Here is a 27,699-nt window from a genome sequence, read left to right as displayed (position 1 = left end):
TTTCAATAAAACCGGAAAAAAAGAAAGCGGTGTCATACATTCAAACATTGATTCTTGTTCCAAATATGGTGTGAAGTCAGCCCTAGAGACACAGCCCTTTTTTTCTCTTGAGCAACTCTGTTCTTGACCTCTCCTTTCCCCTACATGTATCTCATTACTCTGTGAGCGAGTAACAAGCTTTCACACATGCATCAGTGTACTTCATTTTAGCACACTTACTTCCTACAACCATTAACAAAAGGTGTTGTGTTGATACTAAACCCGGCAGACAGACCAGGCAGACAGACGCCCTTAGTCAGTGCATCTGCCAAGTAAAACACATAAAAATATGGTGCACTATTTTTAAAAGCAAGTTAAATAAGGTGCCTTTAAAGTTGAGTCCCCTGGGATCATATTGAGTCCCTAGGTTCTTGGTTTTGCGAGCGGGAGGGACCAAGCAGGTTAGCTTTATTTAACTAGGCCGTTTAAGCCACTTAGCCCTGGTCTAATAGGACAATATTTATAGGCATTGCATCATCCCATAGTTGAGTTGTTCTTCTCAAACTGAGATCATCCTCCAGTTTGTTGGATTTTTTTTTTAACTCAGGAGGGAAGAAATGAACTCTTTCTACTGGTCAAAACAGAAGAGTAGAAAAACATGAAGATGTTAACCTTTTAGTGGCATGGAAGGGAAAGTCTCTCCTGGCAAGGCTTTGATTCATAGCTATAAAAAATTTGAAGGTGATTTTTTGGCCACCAATGGGGAGGGCAAATTTCATTAAGATTACTAGTCTGGGAAATTCAGTTTAGTCAAATTTTCTTCATAGAACATGTCATTTGATCCTCAAACAATACTATTAGTTTCTATTATTACCAACACATTGACAATGAGGAAAAGGAGGCTTATGAGTTTGTGTAACCTGCCCACAGTCATACAACTAACAGTCGGGGTTGCTGGGATTTAAAGCCAAGACTGAGTGTTTCACAGGGATCCCCGAGTCTCTTAGCCAACTGTGTTAGGCTGACTTCCATCAACAAGTGGATTGTGAACTTTCTCCATCTAGTTCTGAAGTTGAATCATAGAATATCTGAGATGGTTCTGCTGGAGAAAGTGCCATGCTATATGAAAAACATGTAAATCCCCATCCAAAACAACAGACATTTGGCCCTGGCTGGTTGGCAGAGCATTGGCCCAGCATGTAGAAGTTCCAGGTTCAATTCCCTGTCAGGGCACACAGGAGAGGCAACCATCTGCTTCTCTACTCCCCTCTCTCTCTCTCTTCCCCTCCATAGCCATGTCTCAAATGTTTGAGCAAAATTGACCTTGGGTGCTGAGGATGGCTCCATGGCCTCACCTCAGGTGCTAAAATAGCTTGGTTGCCGAGCAGCAGAGCAACGGCTCAGACAGGCAGAGCATCTCCTGGTAGGGGGCTTGCCAGGTAAATCTTAATTGGAGCACATGTAGGAGTCTGTCTCTGCCTCCCTGCCTCTCACCTAATTAAAAAAGAAAGACATTTAAGTTGTTTACTTTTCACTAAAAAAATTAAAATGCATGTTTTGGGGCCTTTTTTAATAATAAATGTAAGTAAAATTATATAATAAAATATATTATTTTAAGTATATAGTTATAAAGCTACAATATGACAACATGTAGCTTTCAGAAACTAAAAGTAAATGGATTTTAAAACAAAATTTAAAACTTAACCATAGGATTAGACTTCCAGTTAAGATGAAGTATCACGCCTGACCAGGCGGTGGCGCAGTGGATAGAGCGTCGGACTGGGATGCGGAAGTACCCAGGTTCGAGACTCCGAGGTCCCGCGTGGGCTCATCTGGCTTGAGCAAAGAGCTCGCCAGCTTGGACCCAAGGTCGTTGGCTCCAGCAAGGGGTTACTCGGTCTGCTGAAGGCCCACGGTCAAGGCACATGTGAGAAAGCAATCAATGAACAACTAAGAAGTCGCAACGCACAACGAGAAACTGATGATTGATGCTTCTCATCTCTCTCTGTTCCTGTCTGTCTGTCCCTGTCTATCTCTGCCTCTGTAAAAAAAAAAAAAAAAAAAAAAAAAAGATGAAGTATCAAAAATGAATGCTTTGATCCAATCTCCTTTGCTCCAAACAAACTGCAGTGATTGATCAAGTATAAAAAGAGAGAAGAAAAAAGATAAACATCTCCATTGACAGGAAATGGCAATGAATTACAAAGTGGTGAGTGAGGTTGAAGCCACAGGTCTTCTATGTTCCAAGTCTGCAAGCATATAGTAGCAGTTTGAATTTTGGCTCCTACTATGTAATGGAAACTAAAAGTGCTTCATAACACAATAGTGGATCAGACCCAGGCTTACTGCTTGAAGCCAGAGGCTGAGATAGGGTTCCTCCCTCTGCAGAAAGGAGTCCATTAAGAAAAAGCAATTATCAGCTCATATCCTGAAACACACAGGGGATTCTTGCCTTAGAAAAGCAGGCTGTAGATACAACGTCCTGGCCAGGAACTGAGCCAGCCATCTGCTGCCCCAGGACTGTATCCCTCCAGAGCAAATTCCACCTGGTGCTGTACTAGAGACATACAGGAAGGTCAGCTGAAGGCAACTTCAGATCCCCAAAACTGCTAGACAAACAAGATTAGAGAAACACACACACACACACACACACACACACACACTCAAAATGGAAACATCTAATAATAAAGAAAACATCCTATAAAACGGGTCAGGAACTTATTTGGCTGAGAGAGCAGCCATGAATGCCAAATATTTTAAAATGTAATTCTATGAGAGCCATACAACGACCCGTGTACCTTACGCATTATCCAATAAAAATTTGGTGTTGTCCTGTAGGGCAGCTGTGATTGGCTCCAGTCACCTGCAACCATGAACATGAGCGGTAGGAAAGGAATGAATTGTAATACATGAGAATGTTTTATATTTTTAACGATATTATTATTTTTTAATTAAAGATTTGTCTGCGAGCCAGATGCAGCCATCATGTGTGAGCAGCACATCTGGCTCACGAGTCATAGGTTCCTGACCCCTGCTATAAAACATGAAATGCCTAGATATAAAATTAATTTCCTGAAACACTCTTTTTACAAAGACTAAAATAAGTATGTCTAGAATACTCAAAGGCATATGTGCAGCCTGACCAGGCGGTGGTGCAGTGGATAGAGCATCAGACTGGGATGCGGAAGGACCCACGTTCAGGACCCCGAGGTCGCCAGTTTGAGCGTGGGCTTATCTGGTTTGAGCAAAGCTCACCAGCTTGGACCCAAGGTCGCTGGCTTGAGCAAGGGGTTACTCGGTCTGCTGAAGGCCCGCAGTCAAGGCACATATAAGAAATAAATCAATGAACAACTAAGGTGTTGGAATGAAAAACTAATGATTGATGCTTCTCATCTCTCTTCATTCCTGTCTGTCTGTCCCTATCTATCCCTCTCTCTGACTCTCTTTCTCTGTCACTGTAAAAAAAAAAAAGAAAAGAAAAGAAAAGAAAAAAAGGCATATGTGCAGGTATCAAGTCCATTAATAATGAGTAAGAGACATAAATGAAACAAACCAGGTGGGTATTAAGAACACCCAAATATATACTGGAACCAAAAAAAATATATAGTTACTAAAATTTAAAAAATCAAAAGACAAGATGAACTATGGATTAGATCCATAGGATAATGAATTAGAAAATATTTGTGAGACATACACGCAGACATTGTCCTGAGTGACAATGAGATGATTTTTAATAGTCATTAACAGACATGGAAGATACCTTGAGAGGTTTTACCCTGTATCTGGTATATGTCCCAAAAGAAGAGGTTGTAGGGAATGATAGAGAAGTAATATTTAGAGATTATAACTGATCTTATTTATTGATTTTAGAGAGAGAAGGGAGAGAGATAGAAAGGAAGGAGGGAAGGAGTGGGAATCATCAACTCATAGTAGTTGCTTCTCATATGTGCCTTGACCGGACAAGCCCAGGATTTTGAACTGGTGACCTCAGCAGTCCAGCTCTACGCTTTATCTACTGAGACACCACAGGTTAGGCTACAGCTGAGAATTTTCATAATTGCAAAAGACATACATCTTCTACTAGAATGGACACTCTGTGAAGAGCATGTGAAGGTGCAGATCATCAGTCATAAGAAAAAACGCCTAAATGCTACCAAAGAGAAAAGACTCCCCCCAAAATATCCAGAACCATTAGGCTGACGACTAATTTTCAGCAACAATGGTGGCCAGAGACAATGTAGTAACATCCTTAACATGCTAAAACAGTTGTCAAACTAGAATTTTATATTCAGCTAAATTATTATCAAGAGTAAGGGGGAAAAAAAAGACATTTTCAAAAGTACAAAGACTAAAAGACTAAATGTGTCCTCCTACATACATAGACACATTTACATACTTAGTAAAATGTATATTTCAGTAAAAAGAAATGTGAAACTACAGAAAAGATAAGAAATAGAAGAAACACTGAAATAATGGTGAGAAAAAATTAAATATGCTTTTAGGCTTGAATAAATATTGCTTGTGTACATGCTGTGTGTAGAAGGATAGAAATGTTAACAAACAACATATTCATTGGAATACTTTAATTCAAATAGGCTGTGTTAAAAATTTTAGGAAAACCATTAAAAGAATAGATTAACAACCAACAGAGGGAAAAATAAAAGAAATATTGTTAAAATAATTTGCCAACTTAATTAAAAGCCAAAAGGACTGACGTGAGGGTGAGAATGAACATAAGAAAAATGCCAGTAAAGAGAAAACACACAAAAAGTTAAAGTATATCAGTAGTCACAATAAGTGCAATTGTACTAAATGCATTTATTATAAAACAGAGACTAACATATTGAATTGAATTGGTTAAAAGTAAAGAAATGAAGAAAGTAAAGATGTATATGGTTAATGAGGTGACGTTAATTTAATGCAAAAAGTTAAGGCCCTGGCCGGTTGGCTCAGTGGTAGAGCATCGGCCTCGCATGCAGAAGTCCCGGGTTTGATTCCTGGCCAGGGCACACAGGAGAAGCGCCCATCTGCTTCTCCACCCCTCCCCCTCTCCTTCCTCTCTGTCTCTCTCTTCCCCTCCCGCAGCCAAGGCTCCATTGGAGCAAAGTTGGCCCAGGCACTGAGGATGGCTCTATGGCCTCTGCCTCAGGCGCTAGAATGGCTCTGGTTGCAACAGAGCAATGCCCCAGAAGGGCAGAGCATTGCCCCCGGTGGGCATGCCGGGTGGATCTCGGTCGGCCGCATGCGGGAGTCTGTCTGACTGCCTCCCCGTTTCCAACTTCAGAAAAATACACACACAAAAAAGATATAGCTTTAAAACATATAAAGCAAAGTAGACAGAGTTACAAGAAAATGGACAAATCTACAATCAGAGTCCAAAGTTCTTCAAACACTTCTATCAGACACAGATTGATTAGTCAGGCAAAAAATTAGTAAGGCCATAGTAATAGTAAATTTGTGAACAAAATTTAAAAGCATGATACAATACAGAATTTTCCAAGTATTTTTTCATGTGACCCCTTTAAGAAATGTATTTTATATCAAAATCTAATACACATGTGTGTGCACACATATAAATAAATAGATAGAGACATATAAAAATAACTTTCAAATATTAACCTTTAATATAAGTGATGCATTCAGATATAATTTGTTTCTTTCCATTTTACTTTATTTAAAATGTGAGATTCAACCAACTAAATCGATTTCACAACCCAAGGATAGATTGTAACCTATGAGTTACAAAACACTGATCTAATAAATATATATAACTGTGTGTCCAACAAGTAACACTTATACATTCTTTTCAAACTGAAGCAAATAGCATATCCAATGGCGAAACCACAAAAACATAGATTGGGAACAAGTGAGGATTCTTTCTATAAACACTTCTATTTCACATTGTACTGGAGGTCAAAGTCAATGCACAATGAGGGGAAAAGGAATCAGAGGTATATGACTATGAAAAGTTGAATATGACAAACTGCAGCTGATTTGTTATCTAAAAGATATCAAATCTAAGAGAATCTATAATAATCTCTTAGTAGTAATAAGAAAAGTCAACAGCACAAAATTGAGACTCACGGATATGGACAAGAGTGCAGTGGTTACCAGGGGGAGGGGAGGGGGGAGGAAAGGGGCATAAAGAAAACCAAATAAAAGGTGACAGAGGACAATTTGACTTTGAGTGATGGGTATACACATAATCAAATGTCAAAATGATCTGGAGATGTTTTCTCTAAATCTATGTACTCTAATTGATCAATGTTACCCCATTAAAATTAATTGTCTAAATAAAATTTCTTAAAATGTCAACAGGTCCAAAACACAAAAATAACAAATATTAGTAATTTTTCTAAATACCAGTGATGATGAATTAGAAAATGTAATAGAAAAGGAATAGTTATTCATAATAGCAACAAAACATAAAGCACCCGGGAATAAATCTAGCAGAAGATGTGTATGGCCTTCCTGGAGAATATTACAAAACATTGTGAAAGGTATACAGGAAGACCGGAGTAAGTAGAGAGGCACAACATGTTCAAGGATGATAAAGACTTGCTATGGTGAAGGCGGCAGTTCTCTCTGAAACATTCTTTTATTGAATATGATTTTAGTCAAAATTGCAATAGGAGAAGGTGATCTAAAAATTCATTTGGAAGAGCAAAGAGACCTGAATACCTGAGATAATTGTGACAAATAAGAAGGTTAGGGGACTTGCCTTCTAGAAAACTGGGTTTACCTGAAGCCACAATAGCTAAGACCATGTGGAATTGGCTTAAGAATGACAAATAAATCAATAGAGCAAGACAGAGAGTACAGAAACAGACTACCATGTACGTGAAGACCTGATATATGACAGAGACAGCATTATAATCAATGCTGAAAGGATGGGTTGTTTAATAATTTATGCTGTGGCATATCCAAAAGGAAGAATTAAAACTCAATGCTTAACTCACGTTATATAAAATAAATTCCAGGTAAAGACTGAATATTAATATTAAAATTAACATTTTTAACTTCAAAAATATATAGAGAATATTTTTAAAGTGAAGAAAAAAGGGTTTTTAAAAAGGAAATACTGCCCAGGTGGTGGTGCAGTGGATAGAGTGTCGGACCGGGATATGGAAGGACCCAGATTCGAGACCCCGAGGTCGCCAGCTTGAGCGCGGGTTCATCTGGCTTGAGCAAAAAGCTTACCAGCTTGGACCCAAGGTCGCTGGCTTGAGCAAGGGGTTACTTGGTCTGCTGAAGGCACATATGAGAAAGCAATCAATGAACAACTAAGGTGTCACAACGAAAAACTGATGATTGATGCTTCTCATTTCTCTCCATTCCTGTCTGTCTGTCCCTATCTATCCCTCTCTCTGACTCTCTCTCTCTCTCTATCCCTGTAAAAAAAAAAAAAAAAAGGAAAGATTTTTCTAAATAAAAAGCAAAAATACCAATCATGGTGTAAAAGATTGATATATTTGTTATTAAAAGTAATATATCCAACAAAGTTATCAGGAACAGGTTAAAAACAAGATGCAAACTTAGAAGTATTTATGATGTATATAATTGACAAAAAAATTAGTGTTCAAAATTGACACACAAAGTCTACAGATTAATAACAGAATGTCAACCAATACTCTCCAAAAAGTGAAGAAAAACCCTAAACAGACAATTCACAGAAGAAGAATAGAACTTACTGAACCATAAATCAATGAAAGAATATTTGAGCACACTGGTAATCAGAAAGTTGAAAATTATATAACATTTCACAATATCAGATTGTCAAAATTAAAAATGTCGATAACCCCACATACAGGGGACCATTTATGGCTACAAGAACTCCCACATACTCTTTACATAAGTATAAATCGATATAACCACTTTGGAGAATAATTTGACCTTATCTTGTAAAAATGAGCTACTCTGCAATTCCACTTCTAGGTATATACTGCAGAGAAAATCTTGTACATGTGTGGAAGCAGACAATAAAAGCATAAAATGGAAACTGACTAAAGGTCCATAAGTAAAAGAAAGGATAAATTAAACTGTGGCATGTTCCTAGATATGACCCATGGTTGCTGGCTTGAGCATGGGATCATAGACATGACCCCATGGTCACTGGTTTGAGCCCAAAGTTCACTGGCTTGAGTCCAAGGTCACTGGCTTGAGCAAGGGGTCACCAACTCAGCTGGAGCCTCAGGTCAAGGCACATACGAGAAAGCAATCAATGAACAACTAAGGTGCCGCAATGAAGAACTGATGCTTCTCACATCTCTCCCTTCCTGTCTGTCTATCTTTCTCTCACGAAAACAAACAAACAAACAAACAAACAACCTGGCATGTTTCTTCAGTGGACTACTTTATAACAGGTAAATACATAAGTTAAAGCTTACATGAGTCCATGTGTATAAATCTTAAGACATGATACTGAGTGCAAAATCAAATTGTAAAATAATGTACTAGGGGTGAAAATATTGGCAATAAGTTTTAAAACCTGAAAATTATGCTATCTACGATTTCTGGATACAAATAAGTATGGTGGTGAAATAAAAATATGAATACGAATGATAATTATTGATTAGCGCTGGGCAAGGAAAAGGAAAAATGGGATAAAGAGAAGGTTCTCAGGACCTTCAACTTAATTTTTAATTTTTTATCAGAAGCAATAAAAGGAAATACTAGGTTTTGACAGAGCTGGGTGCAAAGTACAGAGGTATTTACTGTTTCCCCACACACACACACTTTTTTATAATTCATTATAATTTCATCATCACCAGTTAACTCTGTCCTCTTCCTGTTTCTGTTTATTTGTAAATTGTAATATTGTTTGGTTGAATTAATTCTGAATTAATCAAATGAAAAACCTAAACAAAATTTAAAACCTTCCTTGTATTATCTGTTCTCAAATATTCTTTGTCTTCAAAGAACGCTGTTGCTATGGAAAACCCCTATTTCCACCTTGTTTATGTCACTTCAATCCTGATCATTCCCAGGTGTTCAAAAGGATGAACTCATAATCTCATCAGAAATTGATTTTCTTCATTGGTTCTCTCATTCTAAAAGGTAGAAGAGAAATGTAACACAATATCCTTCTCTGCTCAAAACTCCATAGAGTCAACTGCTAGGATTTCAATATGTTCCTCACTAACTTCTTATGTTTGTGTAAATTTTAATACACTTATAACTGATTTGCACACATAACTTTGTAGCCTGTTATTCTCTTAAATTCATATTGCTACATAGTCTTCCTACTCTTCCTAACCTTTCTCTATAGTGTCTCTGCAATAGTTCATTAAGTCATTCTATAGTTATTTAACTTTTATTTTATTTTTGGACATTTAGGTTCCTTTCCATTTTGTATTCATATAAATAAAAACCTATGATGAACATTTTTGTGAAAAGATGTTTTATGTATTTTGAATTATCTTAGAACCGGGATTTTGATAAACTGCTTTCCTAAAGTGACCTTGCTGGTTCATTACCCATGGCGGTGTTTGACAGCCCTGGTGGCTTGCTGTGACCCTGAACTCATGTTGGAATTCTGGAGCAATAAGATCCCACTAATGACTTTTGCCTAAAAGGTTAGCCTTGGTTAAAATCTTTGTGGATATTGCAAGAAAACAAGCTGACAAGTTCCTGTTTTGACCTATTTATATAATTTTCTAAAAGATGATCTAAGACAATTATATCTTAAACACCACAATATAAGTAGAAATAACTCTTACTTCATGGCCATACCTTTGAATTTGCACATATTAAAACTATGTTCCAAATTTGTGGGGGGAGGAGAAATATTTTATTTTTTTATTCTATAATGAGGTATTTTTTTAGAGATTTTATTTATTGGTTTTAGAGAGAGGAGAGAAAGAGAGAAAAGGGGGTGGAGGGAAAACAGGGAGCATCAACCCATAGTTGCTTCTTGTATGTGTCGAGTGGGCAAGCCCAGGGTTTCAACCAGCGACCTCAGCATTCCAGGTCGACACTTCCACTGTGCCACCACAGGTCAGGCTTCTAAATTGTTAGAAATAAGCTTCTTGAAAGTTGATTTTTTTTTTTTTGTATTTTTCTGAAGCTGGAAACGGGGAGAGACAGTCAGACAGACTCCTGCATGCGCCTGACCGGGATCCACCCGGCACGCCCACCAGGGGCGACGCTCTGCCCACCAGGGGGCGATGCTCTGCCCCTCTGGGGCATCGCTCTGTTGCAACCAGAGCCACTCTAGCGCCTAGGGCAGAGGCCAAGGAGCCATCCCCAGCACCCGGACCATCTTTGCTCCAATGGAGCCTCGGCTGCGGGAGGGGAAGAGAGAGACAGAGAGGAAGGAGAGGGGGAGGGGTGGAGAAGCAGATGGGCGCTTCTCCTGTGTGCCCTGGCCAGGAATCAAACCCGGGACCTCTGCACGTCAGGCCGACGCTCTACCACTGAGCCAACCGGTCAGGGCCGGAAAGTTGAGTTTTTAATAATACTAGGCTGGCGGGGGGCGGGTTCTGTATCTTCCTTAGGCATAAGAGGAACATACTGAAAAATAAAAGAATATGAGAAATGAAATATAAATAAAGACCATGAAAGCCCAATCTGTTCTGAGGGTCATTAATTAAAACCAAATTTTATTTTAAAAGTCACACCACATTTTGTATGTTCTACCAGGATAAATTAACTGGGGCTTGTTTTGGAAGTAAGTGGTAGTAAAACTCACAGAGCCATATATATATGGATGTTGTTCACAGCGCTTTAACGGCCCAAAAAAACAACAACCAAAAAAACCCCTCAAAACAGTGAAAGACTGTTATTGGAAAGTGATTGAATAAGTGTTGTCACATGAATGCTAAGGAATACAATACAGGAAATGAAGAATAGGGTTCATCTCTACCTGCCTAGTTGGAGAGATTTCCATGCAGTACTACTAAATGGGGAAGCAAGATGTGGAGATTGCATAAGAAAAGCAAAGGCAAAAATAGTAACGTGTATATAAAATTGTGCATAATCATCTCATTAACATGGCTGATCTGTGGGGAAGAGGGAGGAGGAGGAGAGATGGGAGAAGGGGCAAGAAAAGAAAAAATAGTCTCCATTCTTTCAGACAGCTCAGGCAAGTACTTAAGTAAAATTCTATGAATGGGCAGAAAAGAAGAAGAAGCTATGCCACTCATATCATAAGGTCAAAACCTTCCCATAATGACTCCCTGAGTAACAGGGCCACCAGTTGAAAACTGATATCAGAGTCCTCGTTCTATCAATAGTATAGATAGGTGATAGATAGATAGATAGATAGATAGATAGATAGATAGATAGACAGATAGATATAAACAGACAGACAAAAATAGGCTTCACTCAAATCTACTGATTTAAAAGTTCATCTCATCTAAAAACTATCTTCACAACAACAAGCAGACTGGTATTTGACCATATACCCGGTCTAGCCAAGTTGATATGTAAAATTAAACATCGCGCTGACCAAACAATATCATTTCAAAAATATCGAGACCATTTTTCTTACCATGTTAAAATGGGCTAAATGAGATGACCACATTTTCTCTTAAGTTACATTAGAAAATATAATCAGAACACTCACAGCATTCAAGGCTCTTGAAGATTGGCCTTGATCCTAATGTTCTTCACTGATTGGCTGAGTGTTAGCATGCATACATATAAGGACTAGATGATGTGTATATCAGCAAATCTCCTGCGTTTATTATATGCATTTACCTGTATTAAAAGCTCTCTGCATGTGCCTTTCTATGAGATTAGTCCTATTTCTCTGATTTACTCTTCCAGCCATTCTCAGGACATCAGGATCAAGGCCAACTCTGTCTTTGCCAGCTCAGAAATCACTGTGGCCTTCAAGACACAGCTTAGATATATTTGCTTCTTAGAAACTTCCTCATAACTGCTACCTTCTTCCCACCTCTCCCAGTCCTGCCCCCACCCCAAGGATGGTGAGGCGCTCCTCTTTGCTGCTCCCATTGTCCCCCCAGCCTCCACCCCTGTGCACCCCTGCATCCCAGCACCTGCTGCACTGTATTTTAATTTCCGGTTTATACATCTATTTTCCCCCACTAGATTGTCAGTTCCTTGATGGCAGATATGATATCTTATCCATTATAATATCCCAGGTGCCTTGGTGGTATTTATTAGAAGAATTAATAATTAAATTCTGTATAAAGTTTTTCAAACACTCCTGCCCAGCCCCTCCAGTCCCCTGTTGCTGAAAGCACTTTCACCCTCTACTGTGAAGGATTAGGACTATATCCTTTAAAGGGTGCCAGGCATCTTAAAGGCACAGTCACCACTGAGGCTATTCACGCTGTAAATGTTTCTAGAGCAGGGTGAGAACTGGGCAGTCTTCTAAGGGAGGAACCTGATGTGTTATCTTGATTAAATTGAAGATCGATATCCCCAAGGCAGCCTTTAATGAGGCCTTCAGCGCTGTCATAAATTTCCCACCTAAAATAAATACTTCGAGAGTGACTGGCCCAGCTCCTAATTCCCCCTCCCCTTTTTCTTGGCACTGCCTCTGATCCCCAGAGCAGACTGTTGGCAGCCACGGTTGTACCATGTGACAGTATAAGATTGAACCAGGGTAAGCCCCTGTCCCAGGAGCGACCAGAGCCTCTCTGACTGGCCCAGAGAAGCCCAGCAGATGAGTCTCCGCCTATAACTGAAAGCCGTGAGACATAATTCTCCCCTGTGAATGGAAGAGGTAGAGAAAATTTGTCTCCAGTGATAAAGACGAAAACAGAGATGAGGGGTGGAGTACAAGAGTACCTAGACACTCTCCAGCTCCTGCCCCCCCCCAAGGTGGCTGTGAGGTCCCATGAAACATGCCTATTTGGCTACCACAAAGCCCCTCTTCCCCGGTTATGCTTATTCAACTGGATTTCTGTCCCCCACATGAAGAGTGCTACTGAATTTTCCAACCCATGAGGAACAAGAGCAGAAGGTCTTCAGGCATCCTGACTTAACAAGACAGAAGTGCTGGATGCATGACCATCCTCAAGCTTTCTCCCCTGAGCAGCTGAACAGGGGAGGGTGAGGAGAAGGGCTGGTGGGTGATTTCTTGGCTTCATGGGACGAACCTGACATATATCCCTGAAATCTCATCGTGCTTCCATTTTTCCTACCTGTGCAATGAAGATGATGTTTGCTGAACCTTGTGATATGAGGCTTAAGTAATAAATGTTTGCTATGCATGTAGAATTTCTCAGATTAAAAAAAAACGACAAATGGCACTCAGTGTTACTTGGAAATTTACCGTTCAGTGAAATATATTTTCCAGTGACACCTTCCCTGAGCACTTAGAAAGCTCAGTTATATGTTTTACCTAGATAGAAACTAAAAATCTAGACTTGTGTCACCCCTGGACCTACCTCTTCCCCACTTGCAAAATCAACATTTGACATTTGCCATCCGTCTGAATCACCATCATAAAATGAGAGAGGGGAATAAAATGAGGTAGCACAACTTAATATTTTCTAGAGTATTTGTTTCAGATAAAACCACTGACCCCTCTCTAGCAAATGCCAGTTCCCCTCTTCTTCCAGGGAAAGAAGGAAAAGGAACAAAAACTTCTGCCTTAGGGCTGTGGAGCAGCTTGGGCTATGAGTAACCCACAAGCAAGATGAATCTGCAAGAAGTCATAAAGTAATCACTGCTTTACAGTGTCACCACCTAAGCGTCCAAGAATTAACCAGGAGAAAGCTTGAAAAGATCAGCAATGAGAAAGAATCAGCAAAAGCAGAGTTACCGAGAAGCGAATGAGACTATAATTGCAGGACCGGACCGCTCACATGGGTACATCCCTGAAGTTAAGACTTTAAATTTCAGGCCCGCTCCCATGGGTGAGTCCCCGTGAGAGCTGGGAGGCATCCGAAGTAGTAGACAGGTCCAGAAGAAGAGGGAAGCCAGGTGGTAACAGGAAACAATTTAAAGGCATTTCTGGTCAATTACCTAAAGAACTCTCAGAGGAAAGGGCCCTATAGCCCCCGGATCCAGCAATTTGTCGTGGGTTGTTTTGGGAGGTTTAGTTGTTGTTGTTTTTGTTGTTCTAAGAAAATTATTTATTACTTTATTTTTTATTTGTAAGTTATTTTTCCTAAAGAGAGAACTCTATGTTGCATAATTTCTGGCCCCACAAATTCTAGATGTACACTGATGATTAGGACTTGCCATAAACAAAATTGTAAAGTACCTCTACTCCTCCTACCTGCCCCCTTTCTACTACATCATCCTGATTTCTAATTGTTCAGACCTTGCCAAGGACAAGCTTCACCCTGTTCGCCTCTACAGTCCCACTGCAATCCTTTTCCATTTCTTCTCATCAAAATCAACATGTCCTGTCTAGTTTTCTTAGACCACACTGCCCCAATTATATGTTTCCAAGGTGACAATTAGTTATTAAATAGACTAGAGCTCTACTGAGGTGTGACAGCCTGGGAGGTAATAAGAAATTAAATTAGTAATAATTAGTAATAATAATTTTTTTTTTTTTTTTTGTATTTTTCTGAAGCTGGAAACGGGGAGAGACAGTCAGATAGACTCCCGCATGCGCCCGACCGGGATCCACCCGGCACGCCCACCAGGGGCGATGCTCTGCCCACCAGGGGCGATGCTCTGCCCCTCCGGGGCGTCGCTCTGCTGCGACCAGAGCCACTCTAGCGCCTGGGGCAGAGGCCAAGGAGCCATCCCCAGCGCCCGGGCCATCTTTGCTCCAATGGAGCCTCTGCTGCGGGAGGGGAAGAGAGAGACAGAGAGGAAGGAGGGAGGGGGTGGAAAAGCAAATGGGCGCCTCTCCTATGTGCCCTGGCCGGGAATCGAACCCAGGTCCCCCCGCACGCCAGTCCGACGCTCTACCGCTGAGCCAACCGGCCAGGGCCAGTAATAATAATTTTTAAAAGACAATTTCCTACAAAGAAATTTGCAGGCCCAAATGAGTTTACTGGCTAAATTTACCAAATGTTTAAAAAAGACTTAATACCAATTCTTCTCAAACTTTTCAAAAAAAAAAAAATTAAAAGGAGTGGATACTTCCTAACAGTCTATGAAAATTAGCATTACCAAGATACTACAGCCAGATGAAAACATCACGAAAAAAGAAAATTACAGACCAATACTAATTACTATAGATGTAAAATCTTTACCAAAAATTAGCAAATCCTACTCTACAGCATATTAAAAGGTTATTCACTATGACAAGTGGGATTTGTCCCAGGAATGCAAGGGTAGTTCAACATAAGGAAATTAATTAATGTCATACATATTCATAGAACAAAGGGTGGGGGAAGCAATGATCATCTCAGTTGACACAGAAAAAGCATTTGACAAAAGTCCAACACCCTTTTATGATAAAAACTCTCAGAACACTAGAAATAGAGGGAAATTTTCTCAATGTGATAAAGGGTATTTATGGAAAATCCACAAGTAACATCATAGTCAATGGAGAAAGACTGAAAGCTTTATACCTAAGATGACAAACAAGACAAGGATGCCTACTTTCACTGTGGCAACTCAACACTGTACTAGAAGTGCTAGCCAGAGCTGTTAGATAAGATAAAAAAATAAAAGACATTCAAATTGGAAAGTCAGAGGTAAAACTATCTCTATTCACAGATAACCCCATATACAGGAATCCCAAAGAACACACAAGAGCTTTTATTCACAACAGGTGTCATGAAAACCGTCACTAAATCAAAGCCAACATGAGAAAGGAAAAGACTCATATTAACATCATCCATCACTGAACACATATTAATGTTTCTTTTTCTCTCTGAAAATCAATAAATAAAAATGAATATCCTGAACAGCATGGGCACTGAGGCAGACAATGACTGGCTCAACAAGATCATCAGTGAGCTGAACAGAAAAAACACAGAAAAGGTCATCACCCAGGGTATTGGCAAGCTGGCGAGCATTCCTGCTGAGGAACTGTGGTCATCTCTGCCACCCAGGCAGGGAAGTCAAATGATGACATGAGATTTGGCTTCTTGATTAGAGACTCCTTCCCCTGCAGATAGAAATCTTCTTACATAAAAATAATAAAAATAAAATAGCATCTAAAAGAATTAAATATAGCCTGACCAGGCAGTGGTGCAGTGGATAGAGCACCAGACTGGGATGCGGAGGACCCAGGTTTGAGACCCCGAGTTCGCCAGCTTAAGCACGGGTTCATCTGGTTTGAGCAAAGCTCACCAACTTGGACCCAAGGTCGCTGGCTTGAGCAAGGGGTTACTCGGTCTGCTGAAGGCCCGCAGTCAAGGCACATACAAGAAAGCAATCAATGAACAACTAAGGTGTCACAACGAAAAACTGATGATTGATGCTTCTCATCTCTCTCCGTTCCTGTCTGTCTGTCCCTATCTATCCCTCTCTCTGACTCTGTCTCTGTAAAAAATAATAATAATAAATATATTAGATCTGAAAGCACCTTAAGAATAAATCTAACAAGGAGGTAGAAAGCTTGTATGCTAGAAACTATAGATCACTACTGAAGAAAAACTAAAAAAATACCTTAAAAAATGGAAAGATATCCCATATTAATGGCAAGGAAGACTTAGCATTGTTAAGATGCCAATATTATGCACAGTGATCTGCAGGTTCAACACAATCCCTATCAAAATTCCAACAGCCTTTTTCACAGAGATGGAAAAACCAATCCTCAAATTAATATGAAATTATAAGGGGCCCCAAATAACTAAAACAATCTTGAAAAAGAAAAACAAAGCTGGAGGACTTATACTTTCTGACTTTGAAACTTACTACAAAGCTATAATAGTTAGAACAGTATAGTACTGGCAAAAGAACAGACATAAATATATACCATAGACTAGAATAGAGAACCCAGAAATTAACTCTCAAGATGTGAAGAAACTGATCAGTGGATTTTTTATAAGGGTACTAAGACCATTCAGTGGGGAAAAGACAGTCTTACACAATATATAAAAATAAATTAAAGATTGAGATGTAGAAGCTAAAAAGATTGTTAGAAAAAACATGAAGAAAATCTTGATGACATTAGATTTGGCAATGATTTCATGAATATGACACCAAAAGCACAGGCAACAAAAGTAAAAATAGATGAATGAGACTGTCTCAAAATGAAGAAAGAAATTTTGCACATCAAAGGATACTATAAAGAAAGCAAAAGGACAGCCTATAGAGTGAGAGAAAATATTTGCAAATTATATCTCTGATAAGAAATTAATATCCAGAATATATAAAGAAATCCTAGGCCCTGGCTGGTTTGCTCAGTGGATAGAGCATTGGCCCGGCATGTGGACAACCCAGGTTTGATCTCTGGTCAGGACACACATGAGAAGCGACCATCTGCTTCTCTCTGCCTCCCCCTCTTCCTCTGTCGCAGCCAGTGGCTCGATTGGTTCAAACATCAGCCCCAGGTACTGAGAGTAGTTCAGTTGGTCCCAGCGTCCAACTCAGGTGCTGAGGATAGCTCAGTTGATTTGTGCCTTGGCCCCAGATGGGGTTGCCAGGTGGATCCTGGTCAGGCACATGCAGGAGTCTATCTCTTTGTCTCCCCTCCTCTCAGAAGGAAGAAAAAGGAAGAAAGGAAGGAAGGAAGGAAGGAAGGAAGGAAGGAAGGAAGGAAGGAAGGAAGGAAGGAAGGAAGGAAGGGGGGAAGGAGGGAAAGAGAGAAGGAAGGAAGGGGGGAAGGAAAGAAGAAAGAAAGAAATCCTAAAACTAACAACAAAAATTCAAAAATGGACCAAGGACTTGACTACGCATTTATCCTAAGAAGATATACAAATGGTCAATAAGCACAAGACAAGATGCTCAACGTCATTTACATTTAGTACATGCAAACTAAAACCACAATGATATACCACCTAACATTTAATAGGATAATTATAACAAAAGAGAGAGGAGGAGGAGGAGGAGGAGGAGGAGGAGAATAAGACAAGCATTGGAGAGTATGTGGAAAAATTTGAACCCTTGTGCATTGTTGGTAAGAATATAACACGATACAACCTGTGGAAAACAATTCCAAAGTTCCCTAGAAGGTTAAACAGAGATACCATACAATCCAACAATTCCCAGCGATTCTACTCCTAGGTATATATCCAAAAGCCTTGACAGCAGGGACTTCAGAAGATCTTGTACACATGTTTATAGCAGTACTGTTCACAATGTCAAAAGGTGGAAGCAACCCAAGTGTCCATCAACAGATTAATGGATAAACAAAATGTGACATATGCACACAATGCAGTATTTATTGAGTCATTAAAAGGATTGAAGTTTTGATATACGTATGCTACAACATAAAGTACCTTGAAAACATTTTGCTTAGTGAATAAGCCAGATTCATAAGGACAAATATGAATAGGTGAATTCATTGAGACAGAAAGTAGAATAGAGGTTCCTGAGGGAAAGGGAAAGGGAGAGTTACTACTGTTTAATGAGTACAGAGTCTTTGTTGGAGATGACAGAAAAGTTTTGGGTATAGATAGTAATGATGGTTACACAATATAGCAAATGCACTTAATGCCGCTGACTTATACACTTACAAATGGTTAAAATGATAAATATTATGATACATATATTTTTAAATTAGTAACTTTTATTCCTTAAAAGACACCATTAGGAGAATAAAAATCAAGCCACAGAATGAGAGAAGATATTTACAGAATATAGAACTGACAAAGAGCTCATGTCCATAATATCTTAAGAATGCTGAAAAATCAATAAGAAAAAAAATAAAACATAGTAAAAAGAGTCTTCACGAGATTACAATGAAATCGCCCCCAGTAAATCTTTGAAAAGATGTTCAACTGCTATAGTCACCTAAGAAATGCACATAAACTCTCATTGGCATTCCTGTACATGCTCATCAGTGTAGCTAAAATGAAAAGGACTATTATCTAGTATTGACAGAGATGTGAAGGAACTGAAACTCTCATACACTGGTGTGTGTGTAAATTGGTATAATTGCTTTAGAAAACAGTTTAGCAGTATCCAGTAAAACTGAACATATGCATATGCTTGGACCCAAAAATTCCATTCTTAAGGTATACACAATAGAAATATGGACATATGTACACCAAAAAACAGGTACCAGAATGTCTACAGCATTGTGATATGTCATAGAACCTGAACTGAAAAAAAAAAAGAAGTGTACTAAAGTCCTACAATGGGATAATACACAACAATGAAAATGAGTGCACTATACATAACAATATAGATAAATCTCAGGCATGTGTTGGCTAAAAGAAGCTAGGCACACAGCCTGGTGGTGCAGTGTATAGAGTGTCAACCCGAGACACTGAGGTCCCAGATTCAAAACCCACAGTCGCCAGCTTGAGCACAGGCTCATCTGGCTTGAGTGCAGGCTCACCAGCTTGAGCATGAGGTCACCAACTTGAGCATGGGATCATAGACATGATCCTATGGACACTGGCTTGAGCCCAAAGGCCACTGGCTTGAGTAAGGGGTCACTGAGTTGGCTGGAGCCCCTGGGTCAAGGCACATATGAGAAGCAACCAGTGATGCAACTATGAGTTGATGCTTCTCATCTCTCTCCCTCTCTCTCTCTCAAAAAAAAAAAAAAAAAAAAGGAGAAGGAGGTGGAGGAGGAGGAGGAAGAAGAAGAAGAAAAAGAAAGAGGAGGCGGACAAGAAGGAGAAGAAGAATAAGAAGAAAAAGAGGAAGAGGCCCTGGCTGGTTGGCTCAGTGGTAGAGCATCAGCCTGGCGTGCAGGAGTCCCGGGTTTGATTCCCAGCCAGGGCACACAAGAGAAGTGCCCATCTGCTTCTCCACCCCTCCCCCTCTCCTTCCTCTCTGTCTCTCTCTTCCCCTTCCGCAGCCAAGGCTCCATTGGAGCAAAGTTGGCCAGGGCGCTGAGGATGGCTCTGTGGCCTCTGCCTCAGGCGCTGAATGGCTCTGGTTGCAACAGACCTGGGTGGATCCTGGTCGGGCGCATGCGGGAGTCTGTCTGACTGCTTCCCCATTTCCAGCTTCAGAAAAATACAAAAATAAAAATAATTTAAAAAAAAGAGGAAGAGGAAGAAGAAGAAGATAGGCACACAAAAAATACATACTGTGTGTTTCTATTTATTTGACTTTCAAAGCAAATTAAAGCTGCCTATGGTATTAGCAAGCAGAACAGTGGTTGTCTTTGGGGTGTGAGAGTAGTGACTGCCAGGAAAGACAGGAATGACAGTGGTTTGGAATACTCTTTATGGTCTTGATGCATGGCAGCCGCACAGGAGCATTTACTCTGACAAGTGACCGAACTGTACACTTAGGAATTGAGCCTTCATGCAGTATATTCCCATTAAAAAATTTTTTAAAAGCTTGAAAAATAAAAATAGATGCATTTGACAAGATTTCATCCTAAATCCCTCACAGTGGTGTGGCCCTGGTATTCACTGATGTGCATGCATTCTCAGGTTCAGAAAAACCCATTAAACTCCTCTAACCCCACAGAGATCCAAGTACTCTATGGGCTTTGGCTCATGGCCCTGAGTCTACGTGGCTCAGCAGGTCACAGAGCTACCTACAAAGGCAGATGAGGGGCTTGATGCTTCCACTCTGCCACGTGGTTCCTGGCCTTGGCCCCTAAGCACTCCGAATGTTGTCCTCTTGCCTCTCAAAACCTGCCCCTTCAATTCTAAATTTACACAGGCTTTTCTTCAAAACCATGTGCACTTTTGGGCTCATGTACCTGAAAAACCTTCCTACCTCATTAATAAGGAGAGATTATCACAGAATCCACACCCCATCTCCCTAAGAAGAAACATCTTATATTTGAATCCCATCTTGGCAATTTATCAGCTAGGATAGTGGCCTTGGGTAAATCACTTAACCTCTCTGAGGTTAAGGATTAAAAATAATACCTGCTTTTCCAGTTTGTTCCAAGGATAAGAGATAATATGGGCAAACAGTAAGCACAGAGATTTGCACTTTGCTCACTAACTTTATTTTTAGTAAAAAGCAGCAGCAGAAACACACACATGCATATAAGCACCCTTTCTGAAACCCTGGGCTTATCCCAGATTTAAGTGTTAATTCCTTATTGGCAAGGCAGGGAATCCATGCCAGCTCTCAGAGACATGAAAACAGAGGGCAGGAAGGAAATGTGGGTGCCACCTGGCCAATCTTCCAAACAAAGCAGAACCCCTCTGCACGTCCTCTTCAGGGATCACCTGCTTCCATTCTCCCCATCACAAGAAACTCACCCCTTCACTATGCAGCCTGTGCAGCTTTATTAATATGTATCGATTAATTCAACAAATATTTATGGAGTATGTGGCATATGCCAGATGCTGTGCCAGGCGTTGAAGGTGCAATAATGAGCAAGACAGATGCCAACTGCTGTCCCCTGGGCACCTAGGACCTAGTCAAGTAGAGAGCTCTCATTTTTAGGAAGTTCTTCATGTAACAGTGTGTTGAACAAGCAGGACTCATGGTCCAAAGCAACTGTTCCTGCAAGTTCTGGTCAGTCTTGGGTAATACAAGGTCTCCCATTCGGCCATCAGGGTGTCCAGTCTCATGTAGGTATCAAATCTCCCAAATCCATTCAGCACTGCAGCTACTCACTCCCCCTCTGCCAAGTTCACACCTGTTGCAGGTGGAAAGCCCAGGTCAGCTTGTTTTCCTCTTCCTCCTCACCCCCACCTGCTACCTGCTAATACTAACAATGCCGGTGATGCCTTGTCAGTCTCTCTTCCCTCAGCAACTTCGAATCTTCTCCTTTAAATTCATCAAGGTAAATACTTTGCCAGCATTTAATCTACCATGATCCCCCAAAGGCAGAGTAGTACGCTGTGTTACTTGGAGGCTAATAATAGCTTCAACTGGAGTCAGTGCGTCCCACACACACCCTAAGATAAAGGCAGATTTGGGAAGAAATCCATGGTTGTGGCAGCACCCACGGGTGACGGGTGATTGTGATCTTTGTAGAATGAGCACATCTCTTCAAGAGCTAATTATAGTTAAGTTCATGGTTTGGAATCTCCCTCGCCTTACCTCCATGCCCAGGATCCTTTTCTCAGTCATAACTACACCTTAACGTAGACTTGGAGTTCACTAAAATACCAGTCGGTCATAAAAATTAAACACACGCACCCAAGATGGTCCCCTGCTCTCAAGGGACAAGTTACACTGCCCCGTGACTGACAGTTGATGAAAACAGAAGTGAACCAAGAGTTCTGCCAATATTCGCCCCATCCCGTCAGCTTTTCTCTTCTATCTGGAGGCTGCGCGGTCAGCCTCACCCACAGTCTCCCCAGTGAAGGCTATAATTGACTCATTAAACTCTACCCCATCTTATTTCACTTGAGGAAACAGAACCAGCGAGTCTAGGTAACTTCTCAGAGCTGCGCAGCCCTCCCGTGGTGGGATGAGGCATAGAGGTGAGCCTGTTCACTGCCGCCCTTCTGTCACCAGGCTGCCACCAACAAGTGCGTTTTCTCTGGGGCGCCTGTGGTTTCTTAGTAAAGGACCCTGCAGACACTGTCTCCTTGCTTCCAGAATTCTTCAGGAAAATGATCTGCTGCACAGTCCTTAGGTGTTATTATATGATAGCCATTTAAATACCATACATTTCAATTCCTGTTGATTTTACATTACGCGCCTACATAGAATAAAGAATGCATGCTAATTAGAGGAAAACCTGGCAGAGAACTGAACATGAATATGTTGAGATTACATAACATGACAGCAAAAATGTGCAAGTGAATATGTAGAGATTAAGGAGAAAAATTCTCAGAAGTCAGATGTACCCAGTGGTGAGCTGGTAAATGTTTAACAGCAGATGGGATGGGAGCAGGAGTGAGGGCGAAGGAGGTCTGGCTTCTAGCATTTGCCAATTTCTGCTGTGTAAATACTGCCATCAGGGCTGATTTCAAACTATCATGACATCACTGAGTGCAGAGGTGGGAACAGACGTGCACAATCAGCCCCACAAGTAGATATGAGGCAGTTCCAACACGCCATGGTTGCATCACAGTTAGGCTTGTGTTACCTTATTATTTACCTACTCTTTTTCTTCTATCAAGTGCCTACTATAAGTCAGGCATTGTGCTAGATATTGGGGATAAATAGGCAGGAAAAGTAAACTTGGTCCTCAATCTCTTAAAGCTCAGAGTCTAGTGTTGAGATGGAAAAAAAAAAAAGTAAACTCGTTACTGAAATCAACATTAAGAAAGGGGAGTATATGGTGCCAAGAGGTCATGGAACAGAATGAGCAGGGTCAGCTTGCCTGAGGGAGTGATCACTGGGATGAGATAAGAAGGAAGCTTTAGAACACTGTCATGGGGGGGGGGGGGGGAGAGAAATGATCAACCCAGAGGCCAGAGCATGTGCAAAGGTCCTGTGATAAGAAGGAAGTTGCCTATCACATGATAATATCCAGACATGATTACCTTTGTCCTTTTCTTTTCCATATTTCCTTCCTGTAAAGCTATCAAAAATCAGTCAAGCCTGACCTGTGGTGGCGCAGTGGGATAAAGCGTTGACCTGGAATGCTGAGGTTGCCGGTTTGAAACCTTGGGCTTGCCTGGTCAAGGCACATATGGGAGTTGATGCTTCCTGCTCCTCTCCCTTCTCTCTCTCTCTCTCTCTCTCTCTCTCCCCTCTCTAAAAATCAATAAATAAAATATTTTTTAAAAAAATTAAAAAAAATCAGTCAAAAGCATATGGTTGCTGAAGATATAACTAAGATTTTTATATTAGGAATTCAATGACAAATATTTAATGCTCCACTTTTCAACTTCTTAAAATAACTTTCTGTGTTAAAACTTGTATCATAAATAGTTTTGAACTTGAAAGAATTAGGTTTATTGGGAGAAAAAAAATATCTCTTGAGACCCTAAAGGGAATGATATAGAATTTAAGCCTCAGCTATAGAATGGAGAGAGAATAGAGGCAATTGATTATATCCATCCCTGGGCACTGGATTGGAGAAGAGAAGTTGGATGAGGAGTGATCTTCCATGAAGAAACTGGGTGGGTCCTGGTCACGGGGAACAGCAAGGAGAGGAGCACTGTCACCACCTCTCCCCAGCACCAGGAAGCAGTGTGGAAACCAAGCCAAGGCTCACAGATCAGCGATTTTCAACTGGTGTGCTGCAAGAATGCTAAAGCATGCAACACCTGGCTGTTTAGTCAGGGGCACTGACCTCTTTCCCCTTAGATTGTCAAATAAAAAACTGACAACAGCCAACACAAAAATAGCTGTCCAGTGTGAATGAATCAAAATTATACCTTTTTTGTCAGATTGGTAAAAATATATATTTTTTGGTGTTCCACGGAATTTTAGTAATAATTTGATGTGAGCTATGAGATGAAAAGGGCTGAAAATTGCTGTCTAGACCCCTGGTCGGCATACTGCGGCTCACGAGCCTCGTGCGGCTCTTTGGCCCCTTGAGTGCGGCTCTTCCACAAAATACTACGTGTGGGCGCTACCTCGATAAGGAACGTACCTACCTATATAGTTTAAGTTTAAAAAACTTGGCTCTCAAAAGAAATTTCAATCGCTGTACTGTTGATATTTGGCTCTGTTGACTCATGAGTTTGCCGACCACTGACCTAGACCATCGAGCCCCAGGCCAAAGAGCCAAATAAGCAGTGCCCTCACCTCTCGCTGCAAAGGACATGTTATTGACAGTTGCCTGCAGGTTACCCAGGATGAACCAAAAACATGACACTCTTTTGCACCCCAAAGTTGCACTGAGTGTCATTGGAGCGTCCCTTTGGTCAATAACCCAGGACATTAAAACTCCCGAACATAGGATGGTGCTCCTGATGCCCATCGGAGCTGGGTGAGGTAGAGAAGGTCGAGTCCTTAACCACACAGAGGTGGGATGAGGAAGTGTAAAGCCTGCCCCTGGGTACCCGTTTGAGAAAACAGAAAGGTGGATCATGTGGCTGGAATATGGGGCAAGTTAAGGATAGAGGAGTAGTGACTACATCAGAGGGCCTTGCAAACCCTGCTAAGGATGTGTCTTTAGATAAAGCAACATGAAGGTTTTAAGCAGGGGAGAACCATGAGTTGCAATGTGAGAAGAATTCAGAACTGGAGTACTTTTTCCAAGGGCCAGTCTATGGGCCGGGTTGGTGATATGCCCATTCCTCCCTCCCTCCCTCCCTCTCCCTCTCTCTCTCTCTCTCTCTCTCTCTCTCTCTCTCTGTCTCAAATGCTCTGCCCACCATGTGCCAGCACTCCCACTGAACCTCATGAGCCCCTTGAGTCTGCTAACCCCAGGCTGATCCTGGGGCCTTGATTCTCTTCCCACTAGAAAGAAAATATGTCAATACACATTACTGGTGAGAGAGGGAAGAAACAGGCTCTGTCTATGTGTTGGTGAAAATCAGTATCAGCACCATATTTTGGAAGAGAGTTTATATAATTGTATTCTAAAAAAGCAACCTAAATGCCCATTGGTAGGGAATTAGGCAAAATACTATACATGGTACATCCACACATAAAATATGCAACAGTTAGAATGAGGTTGTACCACTTATTGACATGAAAAGATTCCCAAAAGAGACTGCAAGGTACAAATTGTAAGTTATAAAATGATACACAATGTGTGCATGTGCATGTGTGCCTGGAACACAAAAAATACGGAGGATTATAGTGGTCTCCCAACATTCTGTTGGGTCTTGCCTCTCTGACTTACCTCTTCATCTGCATTGGCTTGTTTCTTGGCTATTTTTTTAATATGCTAGGAACTTTCATTTTTTTATAAAATGTATTTAAGTAAGATTTGAATGAGATGTATTATTTCATTTGAACACAGCAGAAGAAATAACAAGTTAAGGTCATTTTGGAAGCTGGTTGAGAAGCTGCTGAGGAGGGTGACCACGAGAATGAGGCCAGTGGGCTCACGCTTTCGTTTTACCCTGCACAAGTCTTTCTTCCTCTCTGAGCCTCAGTTTCCTTGTCTGTAAAAAGCTATAGGCAACAACAATAATTCTTCTGGGAAACGCTCAGACCTGCATTCAAATCCTGATTCTTCCATTTGCTAGAGGAATGACTGAAGAAGTGAACTTACTTGAACCTCAGCATTCCCGTCTGGGAAAGGGAACCACAAGAGCGGTCATAAAGACCAACAGTGGCCTTGCGCCATTGTGGAGTAGGGTGGATGCTTTTGCACACTTGGTTTCATCGTCCCTGGTGATCTTTAGAGCTCTTCCACCTCTGAGGTCCAGCGATTGCATACCACTGAGTGGTCTTGCATGAAAGCATGACCTCACTTAAACATTCTCCTGTTATGAGAAAGCTCTAACTTAACACAAGGTACTCAAGCTACAAAAATTTTCTACACTACTATGTGTCCAGCTTCAGGAATTCAAATGAAATATTTACTCATGATTCTTCCCTTAAAACAATTTGGAATTGAATACAGGACTTGGAGAAGGGAAGAAGAATCTTATTTCATCAACCTCAAATTAAAAGAATGTTTATTTCACACAAAATGTGATCTTTTTCCATTATACAAGATTTCATCAAAAAGGAACATTAATTATATCAAGCACTAAGAACAGCTTTGAAAACTCTGAATTTTGGCAAACTAATTGAAAATGATTATATTTCAAAGAATTTTTACGTTTCACAAAAGCCAATCAAGCCAAATTAACTTCATTTATTCATTCATTTATTCAGTGAATATTTTATTTTATTTTTAGTACCTAGTGTGTGCCTTGGTGTTAGAAATTATTTTTAAAACATACAGAGATTTTTAAAACATTGACCCTTGTGGGACTTACTTTATAGCAAGGATAGTAAACAAATATGCAGTAAAGGAAAATAGAAAATATCAGAAGATGAGAATTCTTTTTTTTTTTTTTTTCTTTTTGTATTTTTCCGAAGCTGGAAACGGGGAGAGACAGTCAGACAGACTCCCGCATGTGCCCGACCGGGATCCACCCGGCACGCCCACCAGGGGGCGACGCTCTGCCCACCAGGGGGCGATGCTCTGCCCCTCCGGGGTGTCGCTCTGCTGCAACCAGAGCCATTTCAGCGCCTGGGGCAGAGGCCACAGAGCCATCCCCAGCGCCCGGGCCATCTTTGCTCCAATGGAGCCTTGGCTGCGGGAGGGGAAGAGAGAGACAGAGAGGAAGGAGGGGGGCGGGGTGGAGAAGCAAATGGGCGCTTCTCCTATGTGCCCTGGCCGGGAATCGAACCCGGGTCCCCCACACGCCAGGCTGACGCTCTACCGCTGAGCCAACCGGCCAGGGCCAGAAGATGAGAATTCTAATTCAGAAGATGAAGGGTCAGGTAAGGCTTCACTGAGACCAAAAAAAAACGAAAATACACAGGAGCAAGTCATATGTGAATAGCAAGTGCAAAGGCCCTGAGGTGAGAGAAAGCCTGGCATATTGAAGAAATAGCCAAGAAGCAAGTCAGTGAAGACGAAGAGATAAGTCAAGAGAGACAAGCCCCAATAGAATATGTCCAGCAAGCTCAAAGAACAGCAGAGAGGCCAGAGACAACATGAAGGTTCTTTCCTGGGAATGGCTCTACTAAGCCAGCAACTGCCCCCGGGCTTTCTCTTGAGGGAAAAATATTATTCATCTGTGCCAGAGGAAGGAGGGGCAACCGACATCTACCATTCTCACAGGGGGAAGTTGGAGCTTGTGCTCAGACATAGGAAATAGTCAGTGAAAAGACATATCTCTGGGTCTTGGAAAGATCTATCAAGTTTCAGAGAAGCCCAGCCTGCTGAGAGCATCTCTAAGGACCTCTGCATAGGAGTATATCCTGGGCCTAGCC

At 41.0% G+C, this 27,699-nt stretch overlaps 1 protein-coding gene and 1 non-coding gene across 2 annotated transcripts in view; one reads left to right on the top strand and one right to left on the bottom strand.

Moving 5' to 3' along the window:
• HIVEP3 (HIVEP zinc finger 3) overlaps positions 1 to 27,699 on the bottom strand; it is a 571,694-nt gene that overhangs the window by 495,906 nt on the left and 48,089 nt on the right. The window lies entirely within an intron of this gene.
• TRNAA-CGC (transfer RNA alanine (anticodon CGC)) lies at positions 4,913 to 4,988 on the top strand. The gene has a single exon. It is a non-coding gene; the product is annotated as a tRNA-Ala (tRNA).

Source organism: Saccopteryx bilineata, chromosome 3 (genome assembly GCF_036850765.1).
Source record: "Saccopteryx bilineata isolate mSacBil1 chromosome 3, mSacBil1_pri_phased_curated, whole genome shotgun sequence".
Taxonomy (NCBI): Eukaryota; Metazoa; Chordata; class Mammalia; order Chiroptera; family Emballonuridae; genus Saccopteryx; species Saccopteryx bilineata.
This window is presented reverse-complemented; position numbering and strand designations above follow the sequence as displayed.